The sequence below is a fragment of the Myzus persicae genome, unplaced genomic scaffold (assembly GCF_001856785.1).
Source record: "Myzus persicae strain clone G006 unplaced genomic scaffold, MPER_G0061.0, whole genome shotgun sequence".
Taxonomy (NCBI): Eukaryota; Metazoa; Arthropoda; class Insecta; order Hemiptera; family Aphididae; genus Myzus; species Myzus persicae.
In genome coordinates, this window is record NW_019104266.1 from 516,869 (window position 1) to 525,021 (window position 8,153).

The window sequence follows — 8,153 nt, forward strand, 5'->3', positions numbered from 1 at the left end:
GGAATAAATAGTATTACCTAAGTATAGGAGTGCTCTAAATATCACAAAACGCGTGTCAATAATAAAATGTGGTCTGCAGATAATCAGATTTTTTTATCATGTTTAATTGCATATATATATTATCTATTATGATACTATTATAGTCTATAGGTACTGTGTATTATCATTGAACATCATACTAAATGATTTGCACGAATGTCTGCAGCGTAGCATATTAAGTTATATGCAAAAGGCCTTAGATTTGGAGCATACGACTTAGTATAATACAAGATTGTACTTTTATTTTATCGACTTTTTATTTTGACTAAGCGACATCGCATAAGTGAATATATTTTATTGCTCGACTACATAATTTACAGGTATAGGTACTTGACAGGCAAAACTATGCATACAATTTTTACGTTTAAAATGGAAAAAACACACACGTAAACGTTGGAAGAGCAGAGGGTATAGGGTATAGCTGCGTAATATAACAAAAAAATAAGAATATTAAACAATCACAGCAACAGCTAACAGAACAATCTCGTTTTTTAAAAATTAATGACATACTAGATTATGTAACTTAGAGAGTAAATTCCCAAGATTATTACCATTACACGTACTTATTGTTTATGCATTATATTGATACAGATCATGAGCATTCGTTGTCTTAAGTTTAATTTTGAATATGGTTCTAATAGACACCTTCTATTATTTGGGCTAATAGATTTGAATGATTTGACAACTAATAGGTATTTGTAATTTGTTCGTAATTAAAATACGCAAAAACTGATTTTTATATCAATTAATAATTTACCCTGAATGAGATTCCAAAAAAAACTTCAGAAGTCTGTAGTGTCTTTGAAAAAAAACTTAAGCCCTTTAAATTTAATAAGAATGTCAGTGTGAGCGGAATGTCTTCAAAACTTTTCGAATCATTAGGTATCCTGTTTATGATGTTTTAATTATAATATAACATAATATTATATAAAAAAAAATAATTATCTTTTTACATTATATCAAATTAAATATCATTTTAAATTAGGACGTATCCTTTTAATTATCTAATACCCTTCTTTTTTATCAGCAAACTCTTTAGTTTTAAAGTAATTTACCAAGTAACATTTTTAATGAACGTAAAACGAAGCTCGGATAAAAGTAATTGTTTTGTCGAATAAGTTACAGTAAATAAAATTATTTATATATCTTATAAATTAAGTATGATATATTATAACTATAGTCTATAACACACTATAACGTCTATAACATAACTGTAGTACTCTAATTTAACATTTGTTTAATTTTTTATTGAAAATTTTAATTTGCTAAAAAATCAGGTGAAAGTCTCACAGTTTCCGTGGTGTAGCGGTTATCACATCTGCCTAACACGCAGAAGGTCCCCAGTTCGATCCTGGGCGGAAACATCCATCTTTTATACAATTTTTATACACACAATGATCTCTCGACACATTATGGTTTTTATCTAATTTTTTTTTTCTTACCGAGACCATAGAAATATACAATAACAACTGACAATGCACTATGTAGGATGTAGGTACCTACTTGAAAGATCAGACACGTGAATAGATAGATTTCGAGAACTCCGAATTTATATTATATTTCAATTAAATACCACATAACACATATAGTTTATATTACTTATTAATTATTAGATAATATAGTATACGTATTACGTATACCTAACAAAACCTATTCAGGTATTCTAGGTACACACAATATACTACACATCATTACGTTTTGCCTTATTTAGGTATGTACTTATTCATAACAAATTCACAAACTGTGAAAAAAAAAAATCATACCCCAATATTATATAAGAAGGTATATATAATGGTGACCAACGAGAGAAATTAAAGAAAATTACTAGGAATAATCAATACAACAATTATTCTATAATTGTAAGCAATACGCATCTATATACTATGATTTACCAACTACCTAAAGTATATCATCGTACTGGTATATAAAGTTTAATCACATTGAGTAGGTATCTAGGTATTTGGATTTGGAGATAGAAAGATTTTCAATTTTTAGGCCAGAGGGGAATAGGTCAATGTAATGGATGCGTTCAGTTTGAATTCAATAATCATTGTACACAGTATTACATTACTGCAGTACACTAATTTAATATTTGTTCAATTTTTTATTGAGGATTTTAATTTGCTAAAAAATCAGGTGAAAGTCTCATAGTTTCCGTGGTGTAGCGGTTATCACATCTGCCTAACACGCAGAAGGTCCCCAGTTCGATCCTGGGCGGAAACATTAATCTTTTATACAATTTGAACACACACAATGATCACTTAACACAACATGGTTTTTATCTCATTTTTTTTTCTTACCGAGACCCATAGAAATATACAATGAAAATTGACAATGTACTATGTAGTATGTAGGTACCTGAAAAATCAGACACGTGAATAGATAGGTCTAGGGAACTCCTAATTTGTATTATATTTTAATTAAATACCACATAATACATATGGTTTATATTACTTATTAATTATTAGATAATATAGTATACGTATTACGTATATACCTAACATAACCCATTCACGTATTCTAGGTACATACAATATATTACACTTTATTATGTTTTGCCTTTTGGATCAGAAAACCATAACATAATATATTTATAAAAAACATCACAAAAAAATTGAATTTTAAAATGGTTCGATGTATGTTATAACTTAGGTATATTTATTCATAACGAATTCACAAGTTATGAAATAAAAATCGTACCCCTATATTAGATAAGAAGGTAAATAATAGTGACCAATGAAAGGAATAAAGAAAATTACGAGGGTTGATCAATACAATTGTGTAATAATTGTAGGCTATACGCATATATATACTAGGGGTGTAATGTACAATGTAGGTACATTCGAAATATTCGAATACCAAATCGAATAATTCCGATAATTCCCATCACTAGTATATACTATGATCTACCATCTACCTATTAAGTATATCACGGTATCGGTACATAAAGTTTAATCATATTGATTAGGTGTCTAGGTATTTGGAATTGGTGATAGAAAGATTTTCAATTTTTAGCCTTTTAGGCCGACGGGGAGTGGTCTGTATGTGGCTCTTGGAAAAATAACATAGGTACATTATAATATACAGCGGCCCCGTTACAGCTTATCACTTTCTAACATACAATATTGTGGGAAACAATAATTATAAATAATATTAGCATTGAATATAGATAGTAAAAATATAATAAAATAACATAGGTACTATAACACATATTATGTGTTTATTCGATGGTTCCGATTTGTTACGCTTTACGCAAGTGGTTGCTTATTTTAAAACAAATAAATTCAAGTGTAGCCTTCAGGTGTTTCCGTGGTGTAGCGGTTATCACATCTGCCTAACACGCAGAAGGTCCCCAGTTCGATCCTGGGCGGAAACATGACTTTTTTTGCGATTTTTCTCTAAACACCTTTCACATTTAAGAGACATAAAAATTCTTACCACCAAATGTTATATAATAGAAATGCTGTTTATCGTTTTTACAATTTTTTTTTTTAAGACTTTGAATCTTGGAACATGATTATATTATTAATATTAAAATATTAATTAGGAACATATAGTTAAAATAAAAAAAAATTAGCCTTAACCTTTCGTATATCAATACATTAAAAATGTAAGTATCTATAATATATTATATTTCCTACTAATATCACTAACATATTTTGTTTGATTATATTCTCGTATAGAAAAAATGTTTATAACATTTTATTGAACTTAAGCCCGGCTACCAAGGCAATTAGCTGTTGTTGGGGTTCGGTATGGACTAAAAACGTAAAGACTCGAAAATGTAGTCGGAATGTGGAACTTGGCCGACCTCAACTCTTCGAATATCATTTGCATATTTTCTCCTTCCGTCAACTGCAGCATAACGGGTTTGTCGTTAGAAGTCGTCGTAGACATATTATGTTATATAATATATATGACTTAAGCCGGACAACGATTAATGCTGTTGATGTACGGAACACTGTGGGCCCGTAGATGATTTGAGGTAGCTTGACTAGTAATTAGTGATCGATTCGGGCCAATCATCTTCGAATGGCAAAAATAATTTGCACTAGTCAAACCTATCGCAAGTCGCAACGATGTTTTGATGATTTTGTATCGGCCAGAAAAATATTAGGAACTCTATTAAATACGATTTTAAATGCTTTAATATCAAATTAAAAAAAAACCAACGTTCTGACTATATGACCAAGACTAAAAATATCTAATTGAAGATGATTTACTTGTATACCTGATTATAACTTGTGAAAATGAGAATTGAAGAATTATCTCAAATAGTGTATTATAATATGTTTATCGGTGGATACACCTCATGCCAATTATAGTATATTAAATATAAACAAAATGTATTTATAATTAATACTACTTGCCTTACATAATATGCACTTCGTTGCCCTTTAAAAATGCCAACTCTATATGAGACTCAGTTGTGAGAACGTGAAAAGTATGTTATCAAGTAGGCTTACACCAGTCTTGGATTGCGAACCCCGCTAAGTTCACACTCTATACGAATAATATGTTTAATTTTAATTTTATTAATTATTTTGATTGTGTACATGCCGATGAGCGGCTATAAGTGTAACTCAGCTGACAGCCACCTTGGTGGGCAATGTACTGAAATTTGATTTGATGCATGCGTAAACCTGATCTGTCCGATTAACCAGTGTCAGCCAAAATATTTCAAAAATTACCAAGTTGTACGAAAGAATTAAGAAAGTTGAGAGGAAAATTAGTTGTTAATTAAAATAAACGTGCAAATTGTACACCTATACCTACACATGTTGTACGGCTCGCGGGTGAATTAAGTTTGTTTAACATTTTAAACGTGATTGCTTACACTGACCATGATGAACAAACACTTATCAAAAAACTCACTGTAAAATTTTTCATTTATCTTCCGATTGATTCCACTGTTAAATGAGCACTAAGAAAGTATAAATTAACTGGTTTATATCATTGATGAAAGATAGATGGATCTGGTTTAAATGATAAGCGATAAGCGATAAGTGTGATGCCTCGACTAAGGGAAATAGGGATTTATTTTTATATACATAGATAGATATAGATAGATTGTAGAATTTTACTTCTCGGAACCATCCACATCTACTCGCCAATCAAACACATAGTTAGACGGACAAAAAGTTATGGTTGCATGTCGCTATGGAAACCCTCAGGTCGCCGTGCTGTAAAACACAGCGTTGTATACAGCTATACAATTTGTAGGTAAAAAAATTATTCTTGCCGATTTCAACCCCTTAAAATCAAAATTTTGAAAAATCCTTCTTTAGTGGAACTTGGCATTATAATATTAATCCATCAGCTTCAAAATTTCAATTCGATTACTCAATAAGTTCGGCTCTGCGTTGATAATTGCTAAAGTAACGTTCCTTTATATGTATATGAGAGCATATTATGTTCATAATTATCACAAAAAACCATACATAATATTATATTATACATTGATATTTATAATTTATTATTTTTGAGTTATTACATACACTAATTTATTATCAGAAATACACGATTAGAACGAAACAGTACAAAGCTTATTGGCGTTCGGATACATAGATTGAATTTGATATTTTGTTCGGATAATCGAGGTTCTGCTGTACATAGCTACATTGTAAATATCACTAAGTTAGGTTAGGAGTGTAGACAACGTCATGGGGGTGTTCATATTTCTTATGTCTCAATCCGTGATGGGTAAAATACTGTGTATGACTAATGTCGAGGGTTAACAGTCTATTACCCCATTGCCCATGGCGTACAAACATAGATACATCTTATCACTTTATAGGTATACGTATATAGGTAGAAATAGAAATGAAAAACAGCTTTAAGATTTCAGAATTAGGTTTAATTTGTTATATTGATGTGATAAATATTATCTTGATTGTACTACAAACTGGCAACATATTATCATAAACAGAGTTGTGGGTAAAAAATAAGTGTTCAAATGAAATGTGCTTGAACAAAAAGTGTTCAAATGTACAAATTATTAATTGAATTTCTGTTCAAAAGTTTTCCCACGGTTGGGTTAGCATTTGGAATTCAAATTGCCACGCACGACTAACATCGCTTGATCTCAGCACAGTCATTTGAACAGGTAATTTTTCAATTACCCACAACATTTGTATTGTAATAAATCTAATATTTAATGAATACGTTTATAGGTTTATCGTTTAAGTTGTAGATATAGGTATATAAGTTAGGAATCCGTGCCATTACTTCAGTATAAAGGACGAGAACGACTGCATAATTTAACAACTAATACAAGTACAAAGCTATAAGATAAATAAATAAAAGATTTAGAAGTAGATACGTATATATTAACATAATATTATAATATAGTTTTTAAGTCATAAAATAATACTCATTACCAATCTACTATTGATTTATCTATTGATTTCATAACAATAATAGCTAATCATCAAAATGTTTAACTCACACAAATACACAAAACTTGTAATTTAGTATTATAATTTTCAGTTTTAATTTCTATTAACATACTTTTGTCCACACATATTCATGCTATTTCACATAACATTTTATATTTATTTTTATCTACCTATTTACCAAATTAAATTAGGTTGTACAATAATCTACATCAAATTCATCAAATTCATTTTTTTTTAAACGAGTAAATGGGTGAATGTAATGGATGCGTTAAGTTTGAATTCAATAATAATTGTACATACTATTACCGTAATACACTAATTTAACATTTGTTTAATTTTTTATTGAAGATTTTAATTTGCTAAAAAATCAGGTGAAAGTCTCATAGTTTCCGTGGTGTAGCGGTTATCACATCTGCCTAACACGCAGAAGGTCCCCAGTTCGATCCTGGGCGGAAACATTCATCTTTTATACAATTTGCACACACACAATGATCACTTAACACAACATGGTTTTTATCTCATTTTTTTTTCTTACCGAGACCCATAGAAATATACAATGAAAATTGACAATGTACTATGTAGTATGTAGGTACCTACTTGAAAGATCAGACACGTGAATAGATAGATTTCGAGAACTCCGAATTTATATTATATTTCAATTAAATACCACATAACACATATAGTTTATATTACTTATTAATTATTAGATAATATAGTATACGGTATTACGTATACCTAACAAAACCTATTCAGGTATTCTAGGTACACAATAATATACTACACATCATTACGTTTTGCCTTACTTAGGTATATTTATTCATAACATATTCACAAACTGTGAAAAAAAAAATCATACCCCAATATTATTATATGAGAAGGTATAAAATAGTGACCAACGAGAGAAATCAAAGAAAATTACTAGGAATAATCAATACAACAATTATTCTATAATTGTAAGCAATACGCATCTATATACTATGATTTACCATCTACCTAAAGTATATCATCGTATAATTGGTAAATAAAGTTTAATCACATTAAGTAGGTATCTAGGTATTTGGATTTGGCGATAGAAAGATTTTCAATTTTTAGGCCAGCGGGGAATAGGTCAATGTAATGGATGCGTTCAGTTTGAATTCAATAATCATTGTACACAGTATTACATTACTACAGTATACTTATTTAATATTTGTTCAATTTTTTATTGAAGATTTTAATTTGCTAAAAAATCAGGTGAAAGTCTCACAGTTTCCGTGGTGTAGCGGTTATCACATCTGCCTAACACGCAGAAGGTCCCCAGTTCGATCCTGGGCGGAAACATTCATCTTTTATACAATTTTTACACACACAATGATCACTTAACACAACATGGTTTTTATTTGTATTATATTTTAATTAAATACCACATAACCTATTAATTATTAGGTATAGTATACGTATTACCTAACATAACCCATTCAGGTATTCTAGATGCATACAATATACTGCACATTGTTATGTTTTGCCTTTTGGATCAGAAAACTATCACTTAATATATTTATATAAAACAACACAAACAAATTGAATTTTAAAATGGTTCGATGTACTTATAACTTAGGTATATTTATTCATGACGAATTCACAAATTATGAAAAAAAAATCGTACCCCTATATTAGATAAGAATGTAAATAATAGTGACCAATGTGAGAAATTAAAGAAAGTTGCGAGGGATAATC

At 29.7% G+C, this 8,153-nt stretch overlaps 5 non-coding genes across 5 annotated transcripts; all 5 read left to right on the top strand.

Moving 5' to 3' along the window:
• The first annotated feature begins 1,330 nt into the window (after positions 1-1,330).
• Positions 1,331-1,403, top strand: Trnav-aac. The gene has a single exon. It is a non-coding gene; the product is annotated as a tRNA-Val (tRNA).
• A 786-nt stretch (positions 1,404-2,189) lies between these two features.
• Trnav-aac lies at positions 2,190-2,262 on the top strand. The gene has a single exon. It is a non-coding gene; the product is annotated as a tRNA-Val (tRNA).
• Positions 2,263-3,342: 1,080 nt separating this feature from the next.
• Trnav-aac lies at positions 3,343-3,415 on the top strand. Its single transcript has one exon. It is a non-coding gene; the product is annotated as a tRNA-Val (tRNA).
• A 3,407-nt stretch (positions 3,416-6,822) lies between these two features.
• Trnav-aac lies at positions 6,823-6,895 on the top strand. Its single transcript has one exon. It is a non-coding gene; the product is annotated as a tRNA-Val (tRNA).
• Positions 6,896-7,684: 789 nt separating this feature from the next.
• Positions 7,685-7,757, top strand: Trnav-aac. Its single transcript has one exon. It is a non-coding gene; the product is annotated as a tRNA-Val (tRNA).
• The last annotated feature ends 396 nt before the right edge of the window (positions 7,758-8,153 follow it).